We start from the raw sequence: 11,393 nt of genomic DNA on the forward strand, positions 1-11,393 counted from the left end.
ATAGAGGGAATCTAAATACCTCCAAATTACATTGTACAGAAATCACAAAAATTCAGTAAAGATAAAATTACTTTAAAATTTTAAGAAAGTTTTTTAAAAGTGATAGAAGGAAATTGAAAGTGGATACAGTGAACACAGGAATGATGAGAAGCTGAAATAGATACACAGATAACAAAAGCTTTTGTGGCCTAGTTTGAGGATCAAACCAGACACAACATTCCCATAAAATGAAGTGTGATTGAGCAAAGCCGTGCCTCTCTTCAATTCTATGACAGCTAAGAGACCTGGGGAAACTGCATAAGAAGAGTGTGAATCTGGCAGAGCTTGATTCATGAGGTTTAAGGTATGAAATGCTACATCCTGGCACAGCAAGGCGAACCAGCAAGTGCTGGAGTAGCTGCACCTGCTGATCCTTGATAAAGGTGGCTACAGTAAGCAACAGGCTTTCTGTATAGACCAAATAACATTCTATCAGGAGAGGAGGTCATGTAGAACTTTCATGACTAGAGAGAACTCAATGCTTAGATTTGAAGCCAAACAACGGTCTGATTCTCTTGCTAAAGGATACTGTGATGGGTGACTTAAGGTTGAAACAATATTCACTAACTTTGAAGTCCTAGGGTCTCTAAGAATTATACTGTCTGGGCTAGGGAGATAGCTTAGTTGGCAAGAGCGTTTTCTCTGCAAGCGTGAGGACTGAGTTTGAATTCCAAGCATCTGTATAAAAAAGTCTGGCATGGCTGTGAACCACAGCATTATGGGGTAGAGACAGGCAGCCACTGAAAGCTTGCAGACCACTCAGGCTAGCCAAAATGGTGAGCTTGCAGTTACAACAAGAGACCCAGTCATGAGGAAGGAAAGCTGAGCTCGATAGAGGAAGATACCATAATGTCTTGCTCCAGCCTTCCTCCACATGTGGGTAACACACCTGAGTACCCACACACTCATATGCATGCACCATACACAGAAAAAACACACACACACAGACGGGCGGGGGGAGAGGGAGAGGGAGAGGGAAATTATATTGTCCCTGGCTAGGTATATAGCTCAATTGGTAGAGTACTCATCTGGCAAGCATGAGGCCCTAAATTCAATCTACCATCACTTTATAAACCAAGTGTGGAAGTCCATGCCTGTAATTCCAACATTTAGGGAGGTGGAGGCAGAAGGATTCTATTCAAGGTCATTTTGTATTACATAGAGTTAAAAACTATCCTGGACTATATGAGGTCTTAAAAAATGATGAAGAAGTACAGTGTCTTCTCTCTGTATGTTCTATAAACAGAGGAACCCTAGATGACAGCATGACTGCTTACAGTATGACCTACTGAGTATTTTAAGCTAACTCTTGATAACTACTGCTCAGAAAGGAGAAATATACTTTTTAAAATATTGGTAGTTGCAAGATTAAGTGACTGTGGAGTGCTCAGCCATAAAGAGGACTTTTACATTGTATTGCCCACTCCAAGGCTAGGAACAACATGGAAGAAGACAAAGATTCTAAGCACCATAGCTCTGGAGGCCTGCTGGGAAGCAGTGCCATCTGGACAGGGCAGGGCCAATGCACTCAGCTCACTGTAGCCAAGGTTGACTTCACAAGGTAAAGTCAGTTATCATTCCAGGCTTAATAAGGGAGAGGCACATGAGGTCCCGCCCCCAGTTTAGGAACTATTAGCAGTTAGTGGCTGCTAGGGAAAGGAAACTCAGTTTTCTTAAGGGAAGTAGCCGGTGGTAGATTACCCTGATGCATATCTGACAGTACTAATTGTATCCACTGGCCTATAAACAAAAGAAATAAAATAGAACCTGAAAGTGGGAGCGAGTGGGGAGGTTGGGCCCAGGAAGAGTTGGGAGGGGTGAGTGGGAGATGATTTTTGTACACATTTATGAAATTTTCAAAGAGTGTATTTTAAAATGAAAATGCCACTGCTTGCTCACATTGCACCCAGTCATTTAAGAGCTCTGGTAGAAATAAGCAAGGACATTAATGTTATTTTCATGCCTGCTACAGAACAGCCTGTCTGTAGCCCATGGATCAAGGAACGATTTTGACCTCCAGTCTTATATTTAAGAAATACATTTCATAAAGTTATATAAGCTGTAGATAGTGATTTCTCTGATAGATCTTGCCAAAGTAAATTGAATACCTTTGGAAGTGATTCACCATTCTAAATGTCATTAAGAACATTTGTGACTCATGTCAACAATTCAAAATGTCAACATTAACATAACCTTGAAAGAAGTTGATTCATGGATAACTTTGAAGCATCCAGGACATCACTGGAAACAGAAATTGAAAATGTGTTAGAAACAGAAAACAAAAAATGAAAAAAAAAAAAACACCCTAGAAAGAGAAGATGAAATTGAATTGCCATAATTTTTCAAAATCTTAACAGATAAAAAAGTTGTTCCTTGGAGATAAGCAAAGAAAATGGTTTCTTGAGATGGCATCTAATCCTGGTAAATATGCTGTGAACATTGCTGAAAAGACAGAGACTTTCATGTGTCATAAACAAGTATTAAAGCAGCAGCATTTGAAAAGCATTAGCGCCAATATTGAAAGAAGTCTCACTGTGGGTTAAATGCTATTCAACATTAAATGAGACATATAAAGGAGACTTTTGTGAAAAGAGGAGTCAATTAAGGTAGCAAATTTCACTGCTTCCTTACAATGAGAAGTTTCATGGCCATCCCGACCCTCAGCAACCAAGATGCTGATCAGTCAGCAGCCATGAGCATCAGGTAAAACACTAAAACAGCAAACAATATGATGTCTGGGCGACCTCTTGATTCTTAGTATTTTTATCCATAAAGTATTTTAAAATTAAGGAATGCATTTTTTCATCTAAACATGCATGTTACTGTATATTACTTGCCTATTATAGAGTGTAAGTATGACATTTGTATGTTGTACTGGGACATCGAACCAGTAATGTTGACTATATGTGGCTCACTTTATTGAGATAAATCCTTTTTTTGTAGTGATCTGTATACAAACCTGAAATATCTCTGTGATGGATTAGATTAAGAGCAACTAAGTTGAAGCAGATAACTACGTAAGGAGCCTTTAAAATAATAATAGGGACTGGAGGTATGGCTCAGCAGTTGAGATGGCTCGCTGTTCTTCCAGAGAAACTGAGTTCCCAGCACCCACATCCAGCAGCTCACAACTACCTGCAACTCCAGTTCCAAGAGATCTGACACCCTCTTCTAGCCACCACTGGTACCCCACACATGTGTCATACACACAGATATAAATAGAAAGAGCAATAAATCTTTTAAAACTTAAAAAATAACATAACAAGATCTGCACAATATTCTCTCGGTTTCAGCTTCTTATCCCTGGATGTAATGATGTTGCCTTTCCTCCTAGTATACTGAAAGTGGTTTTCACACAGGAATTTTTCAGGGTTTTTTTTTGGGGGGGGGGGAGTGGCATGGTCTTTATTTTCATTTTGAATTTTTAATTGAATTTTGTGATTTTCATACAATGTAGTTTGATGGTATTTAGATCCCCCATACCTGCACCTACCTCCTCTGCTCCCCAATATTCATTTACATAATACAGCCTATAATTTGTGTCCCCAAGTGTCCTCCAGTGTGGGTCCATCCACTGGATCCATCAAGAGTCCCTTTTCTATAAGACATTGTCTTTCCCCTTCCAGAAACCATCAGTTACCAAAAGTTCCCTAGGTTGGATGGGATTTCTTACCCATTTCTCTCTGTCTCTGCTGGGATTTTGTCTAGGTTCAGCATGCATGGGATTTGTGCATACTGTCACCATTGCTGTGAGTTTGTATGAATAAAAGACCAGCTGTTTGAAAGACTGTTTCCTTGTGGTTATCCACTCCCTCTGGTTCTTAACAATCTTTCTGCCCCCTGTTTCGCAATGATCCCTGAGCCTTGGGAGGCAGAAATTTGAAATAGCTGTCCTATTCAGAGATAAGCATTCTGCAGTCTCTTGTTCTCTGCAGATTGAGTTTCTGTGTTAATCACCATCTACTGCATAAGGATAATTCTCTGATGAGAGTTGAGAGATTCATTCATCCTGTGTGTAGATGTTGCATTGAAAATGTGTCACTTACGTCTAAGCATCTTACAGACACTTATTCTCTGCATTTAACCAGTTCTGGAATTCTGTAATAGTCCCCATCTAGGGATAAAGAGTAAGAAGGAGCTCCAGAGAGGGGAATAATAGAAGACATATTATTAAGGCATAAATGGGGGCAAAGAGAGTATTTTAACTAGGGATGGAATAGGGAGAGTTAGGCAAGGGGAGTGAAAGGAGAAATAAATAATGCTTGGATAGTATGAAGAACCAGAGGGAAATGTATTAGTCCAAAGCCCTATTGAAAAATACACATATAATAAACATACAAATGCATGTATATAACTGAAAACTCTATTACAAAGAACATAGTAGAAACTTCTCTTTAAATTGTTGGTTAGGGTAGTCCAAGAGACTCCCAAAATAGCATAGGCTATTGCCACAGCCCTTGATTGCCTCCTAGAATTTGAAGGTAAGACCCTACTGCTGAACACAGGCCATAGTTTGGACACAGAACTCGGAGCTATGGAGCTGGAAATGACCTGGAAGCCTCCTCCCTGAAGATTAGCTTTCATGGTATCAGAGGATGCTCTATAAGCTGTCAAGAGATGAAAATCAACGAATGGTCATTCCCAGCTGTAAATCCTAATTAAAAAAAAAAAGCAATACCTGGCCCAGCAAACTGCCTCTTTTGGTGCAGTAGTGGCACTTTTATCTTGGAGGTAATTAACAGCTGTCTAACTGTAATTAAGGCCTGCTCAATGGGAGGGAACTCATGTGTGGTACCATAAGCACAGCCAAATACATATGACTGGAGAAGTCATAGCTCTCCCCAAAAAACCTACTTTTTCCACATCCTTAGACCAACATAATTTCTTACTTTATTCTACATATGCATCCTCACTTTTACAGATGAGTGAACCTCTCACCCCTCAACAAAGAATCCTCTTTTTGCAACCGATGGAGACTAATACAGAGTTCCATTCTGTTAAGAAACAGAATGAAGTTCTAACTGATCTTTTCATATTTATTTATTTTCTATAAGTACCCTTAAGTAGTGAATATGCCAGAGTGCTATGTGTCCTAACACCTTCAGAAGTGATGGCTGATAAGGAATATGAGAGGGGTGGGAAGATGTACTAGTTCTCCGCCTACAAAGTTGTGAGCTCCTGAATGTTGGCTCAGCCCTACTCCATGTTTGCAATCAACCTAACTTGGAGTTAACCATAAGCAGATGGGCAGAACCAAGCAGTGTCTGGTTGCATTTCATTCTTTTTACTTTTTTGGTTTTGAAAATGTCATACATGAGTACTGTCTCTGCAATATTTCCACCCTTCCCAGTCCCTGACCACCTCCCCAACTCCTCCCCTACCATTACTTGTCCCCTTCTTTTATTATTATTGTTACAGATACATATGTACATTTATAAATGCATCATACACACACACACACACACACACACACACAATACACTAAGTCCATTTAGTGGTGCTTCTATGTGCCTGTGTTTAGGGCTGCCTGTTTCAGATTACATAACCTCTCAGGAAGGTAGTCCCTGGAGAAAACTGATTCTCCCTCCCTCAGTATCCATTGATTGCTTGTAGCTCTTCATTTTGTGGTGGGATCTTATATACCTCCATCCACCTTTGCACATTACATGATCTGCATAATGACATTTCATTCTTGTGCATACCTCTCTCACATTGCCATTCCTATTAACAACTACCTGATCAGCCAATGATACAAAAGACTTAAATTTCTGATACTTTCTCCAGGCATAAAAGTGACTTGGTATTCCTTGGTGATTCACCAGTGTATAGAAAGTTGCATAGCACAAAAAATACAGAATAAATTCTTGCATAAGGAATAAGTGTGTAAATGAATATATGGAAAATATTGGCCAAGAAGTTCATTAATGCAAAAATGATTACTGAGAAAATATGGATAAATTGTGTAAAAATGTCACTAAGAACACTGACAATCAGACTTCAGTGATTTTATCAATAATCAAAGTTGAGCAACAACCTCACCAATTGATGTCTTAAAGTCCTATCTGTGGTATTTGATAATAAATAAATAAATAAATAAATAAATAAATAAGATAGGATCTTGGAGGCCACTGCCAAACTCTGAAGGTGTTTAATATTGAACGTCTCTTTTCAAAAAGTAGGACAAGTTAACCACAACTGAATCGGGGTTAGGAGAGACAGGGCAAGGAGTAATGAGGTAATATAAGGTCTGACACTTGCAAGGAAAAAGCTGAGTTCACTCTTGATAGCCCTGCCAAAAAGACAGAGGACCTGAAGAGAAAGCAGTTAAGGATGATTGGCAAGCATCTTGCTGAAAAGGGGATCATATCTTATGTCCGGCAAACAGCACCAAGCTGAGAATGACAGTGACAAGCTTTATCAAGATCAAACAGGGAGGATGAAGTAAATACACGCATAGCTCAGTCATGTCATGTGTTCCTGCTTTTATATTGCTAAATTATTCTACACTGAGGAAAAAGAACCCTAAATCCAGCAGGATGGTGAAGGACAAAGGCCAGTGGCCTTAAGATTCACATGCTCAGTAGAGCTGACCACAGCATATCTTCCTAGCTGGGAAAGGAAGTATTGTCAACTTAGAATAGAATCTTGCATACAATTACTCTGTATATTTAATAATAACCTACTGATTAACAACTCTTGATATTTTGAGATTTTTTGTTCACATAGTCCTAGAAAGCAGACATTTTATTTTCTTTATCTCACCAGCTGTCAAAAGTTTACTAGGCATGGGAAAATTCTGTAAGAACTCTTAATGTATCACACATAGGTCTCACAGTACCTGCTAACACATCATAACAGCTAAGCATGGTTATCATTGCTTCCAAGAGATCAGAGGTGGAGTAATCAGAAACAACTGCATTTTTGCCAAAGGAACCCAAAGCAATCAACATTCACTTTCTACATTTCCTCTGTCCTGTCTCTGTGTTTCCACCTTCTGTTGTGCAGGTTGTTCACTGCACAAGGATATCTTGTCAAAGAGGTAAACAGGACCTGAAATCTAAGTCCTGCTCCATTTACCAATCTATGTGTCCTAACACAGAGTTGTGTTCTCTCATGACATTTGGATTCTTATGAAGCCATTCTGTGGGCTTACAGTAGCTTTGCCTGTTTCTAATACCTAATTGTAGGGAATGCTCTACCCAATTTGGAAAGAAGATCACAGGAAAACCAGTAACTAAGAAAACTTAGTATTGTTCATGATGGCAGTGGATCGAGTTGAAACATGCAATGCCTCATATGCCTCTGCAGTAGAGACATGAGTGTGTGCTACTCTACTGCTCCATGAACCTAATGATTCAATGCTAAATGCTTTGCTCCACAAGAAAATGACCTTTCTAAGAAAGTGTCACCCTTTCTGATATAGGTACTTATCCCTCCTACTATTTTTGTATTTTCCATTTTGTTGGCAAAGAAGACAGCATTCCTCAACTATTCTGTGTTTTGGTAACAACATGGTTAAAAACACCCTCCCACTTGGAAGGGCTCCTCCTGGAAGACGAGAAGATCCAGGACATTACAAGCAGCAAGAAAAGGACTTTTCATAAATACTTTCCCACCCCCAAACTGCGTTTTTACATGCAGAGATAGTCCTTTCTGTTATACCACTGTGTACTGGTTAATGACATGCCAGGTTTATCTACACGGTGGAAAGGATGGATGAACAAGCCCTTGCTAGATGTGTCTGAAACTCTTACTGCTTTTAATATTTATCCAGTTTAAAAGTTTCATTGTGAATACCAAGGAGAAGATAGATCATTGGTTCTAGCTCATAAATAAGTAATTTAGTTAGGTCTTAATTAAACAACATAGATATATTACTAAAGACAAATTATGACTTTTCCAAAGTCTTGGTAATTTTCCAAGGAAAGGGCAACAGCAGTTAATATTTAGCTGAGCACTGCTGTTTTCTCTGTTTAATATGCTCAGGGTATATAACTTTTTAACAGATTCTGGCACATGGTCAGTAAATATTGAATAATGATTGCCGGTGATGGCTATATATCAATGGTTTTAAACAATTTCCAAAAGAACAATTTATGCTACACATAAAAATGGAATGTATAACTATATATCCTTGTTGCTACATCTCACATAGAAAGCTTTTCTATTTTAGAAAAGAAACCAAAGTTTCTTGTTCTTTGATGAGTGGAAAGTTTCTACCTCCTGAATGCTGATACATATATAGCAGCCAAGCTTTGTTTATCCAAACTGAACTTTAGAGGGCAGTGTTTTCCATTCTGCATATCTGTGCCCTGAACAATATATTTCCCAAGCATTTAAACCTTGCTCCTAGATTGTTTTCCATACTTGATACCATTGGAGATGAAAACTTGGGTAAAAGTCATTGTCTTTCATAGAATTTATCATTCTTTTCTGATAAAATATAATTACTTTTATATTAAGTTGAAGATCTAGTAATTGACCTGGACAATTGAAATACAGTGTTTTAGTTATTTTTCTGTTGTGATAAAGCACCATGACCCAAGACAACTTCTAGAAGGAAGAGTTTATTCGGTTAACGGTTCCAGAAAGATAAGAGTCCACCATGGTGGCAGAGGCACTGTAGGAGGCAGCCCAGGCAGAAAGCCGAATATTCATACCTTCAAACAAGCACAGGAAGCAGACAGCCAAACTGGAAGTGGGCAAGGCCATAGACTCTGAAAGCCCACCTCCAGTTATATGCTTTCTCCAGTAGGCCCACATCTCCTAAAGGTTCCATGAGTCTCCCCAAACACCCCACCAATTGGCAACCAAGTGTCCAAATTCTTGGAGCCTATGGGGATCATTGTCATTCAAACCACCATGTACATGGATGGTAACTATGGGAATATCAAGCAGAGATGGGAAGTGTAACTAAGTATGCTTCCTAAGGTGTGCAAAAGCCATGAGTTCTATCCACAGAAAGAAAGAAAAAAGGCAGAGAGGGAGGAAAGGAGAGAGGGAGGGAGGGAGGGAGGGAGGGAGGGAAAAGTTAAGCAAGAATAACCCTATAAATAATAGAAATCTAAATGAGACTTTGAATAACTATATAGGTAGAAATGATTATATGAATAAATAATATATTTTAAGTTTGCTTGTAAAATTTTGCAAACAATTCAATGTATTTGGCCACAAATGAAATGTCAAGTTCTCTAACATGGAATGGAAAACTACATTTTCTGAGAACAATGCAATAAATCTACAGATAAATAAATGCATAAAATATGAAAAAGTGACCTCTGAGAATTGACATCAAATGTTAACTGTGGCGGTTTGAATGAGAATGTCTCCCATAGCTCCAAGTATTTGGACATCTTGTCCTCAGTTGGTGGCAATGTTTTGGGTGGTTTAGAAGGTGTGGCCATGTTGGAGGAAGCACATCACCAGGGGTGGGCTTAGAACGCTCTTAATCCTTGCCAGATCTCATATCGCTCTCTTGCTTCCTGTGCCTGCCTGAAGACGTAGGAGCTTAGCTTCCACTCCTGCTCCAACCACCTCCTGCCACCATGCCTCCCTGCCATAGTGGACTATAATTCCCCTGGAACCATAAGCTCAAATAAACTCTTCCTTTTATTAGTTCTCTTGGTCATGGTGTTTCTATTGTAGTAACAGAAAAGTGACTAATACATTAATGAAAAAAATTATCTTTCTAACAAAAATTATACAAACTTCTCCCCATTTCTGCCTTTATTTACTTTCCTAAGCCTGTGGTAACCAATGTTCTACTGTAAACTTTTGTGAAATTATCTTATAGTTGAGAATGGTATTTACTTTCTGAGCCTGGTTCATCTCACTTCACACAATATTATCGAGGCTCATCCATGACAGAATTTTATCTTTTAATGCCTGAATAATATTCTTTAACAAATACATATGCATATGTACATATACACATACAGATTTAGATATAGGCATGTATGTGTGCATACCCTCTGTACCCCACATCTTCATCTATTCCAGTACTTTAGAACACAGTGTGACTATAGCTTAGATCAATGGAATGTCTATTTCTGATAGCTAGAAAAGAGGATTTACATGTTTCCAAACATGAAAAATGATAAATATTTAAGGTAATGGATGTACTAATTACCATTATTTGATTGTTATGCAATGTATGCATCTATCAAAACATTGCACTGTATTCAATAAATATGTACAGTTATGTCTCAATAAATGTTCAAAATATTTTTTTCTTAAAATAATTTTCAGGCAGGAAGAAGAGAGGACCATAACCTGAAAATACTTAGAGAGACATCAAAATTTTCCCCTAACCATAATTTAAGAGAATATTTTTGAAACAAAGAGCTTCTATTACTTCCCCAAATCTATATATTATATGTAACACTTATTTCTTATGTGGCTCAACAAAAGAAACTAGGAAATTATAAAAAGAAATCAAATGGTAATGTTAGATTAAGAGATTAGAGCAGGGCTAGAGGGATGGCTCAGTGGTTAAGAGCACTGGGTGCTCTTGCAGAAGACTGGAGTTAGTATCCCAGCACTCACATGGTGGCTAATTCCATCCATAACTCCAATTCCAGGGGATCTTAGACCCTCTTTTGCCTTCTGTGGCCTTTGCACAACATGGGTGCACTTACATACATGCACACATAACACTCTACACATAAAATAAAAATAGTTTTTAGAAATTAGAACACCCTCGATGACTACTCCAAAAAGGCATCTTTGCATTGTTCCCAGGTAGAACTCCTACCAGAGCCCTCCAGCTCTCTCTTGCTTTCCTTTACACCAGTTGCATCAGGTCACCATCATGTCCCACCATGTCTGTCAGACACAGCCAAGGACACCAGCTCTGAGACCACCACCAAGGCCACGTGAATGAGAAGGAAGTGTGGGGGGGCAGAAAATGGAGGAAACCCAGCTGCCAATGGGAATACTAATGAGAAAAATGGGGAACAGGAGACTGACAATGAAGTAGATGAAGAAGAGGAATAAGGTGATGGTGAGGAAGAGTAAAGTGATGAGGAGGAGGATGGAGATGAGGAGGAGGAGACTGAGGCATGTACAAGCAAGCAGACAGCTGAGGGTGATGAAGATGATGACAATGATACCAAGAAGCAGAAGACAGATGAGGAAGACTAGACAGCAAAAAAAAAGAAAGAAAACTTAAAAGCCCACTGTGACCTAGTCACCCTCTACTTCTGTCTCAGAATCTAAACGTGATCACCTTCGAGAGGTATGTCCACCTGTCCACAGTGCGCAGTGCCACCAGTAGACAGCATGTGCTTTCCACCACCCCACCAAAGTCACAATGTGAATTTCAGCAGAGGAGGAAAAAAAGAACCAAAACTCCC

At 39.0% G+C, this 11,393-nt stretch overlaps 1 pseudogene; it reads left to right on the forward strand.

Annotated features, from left to right (window-relative positions):
- Positions 1-1,481: 1,481 nt before the first annotated feature.
- Positions 1,482-11,181, forward strand: LOC103737880 (annotated as a pseudogene).
- Positions 11,182-11,393: the final 212 nt, after the last annotated feature.

Source organism: Nannospalax galili, unplaced genomic scaffold (genome assembly GCF_000622305.1).
Source record: "Nannospalax galili isolate Female #2095 unplaced genomic scaffold, S.galili_v1.0 scaffold318, whole genome shotgun sequence".
Taxonomy (NCBI): domain Eukaryota; kingdom Metazoa; phylum Chordata; class Mammalia; order Rodentia; family Spalacidae; genus Nannospalax; species Nannospalax galili.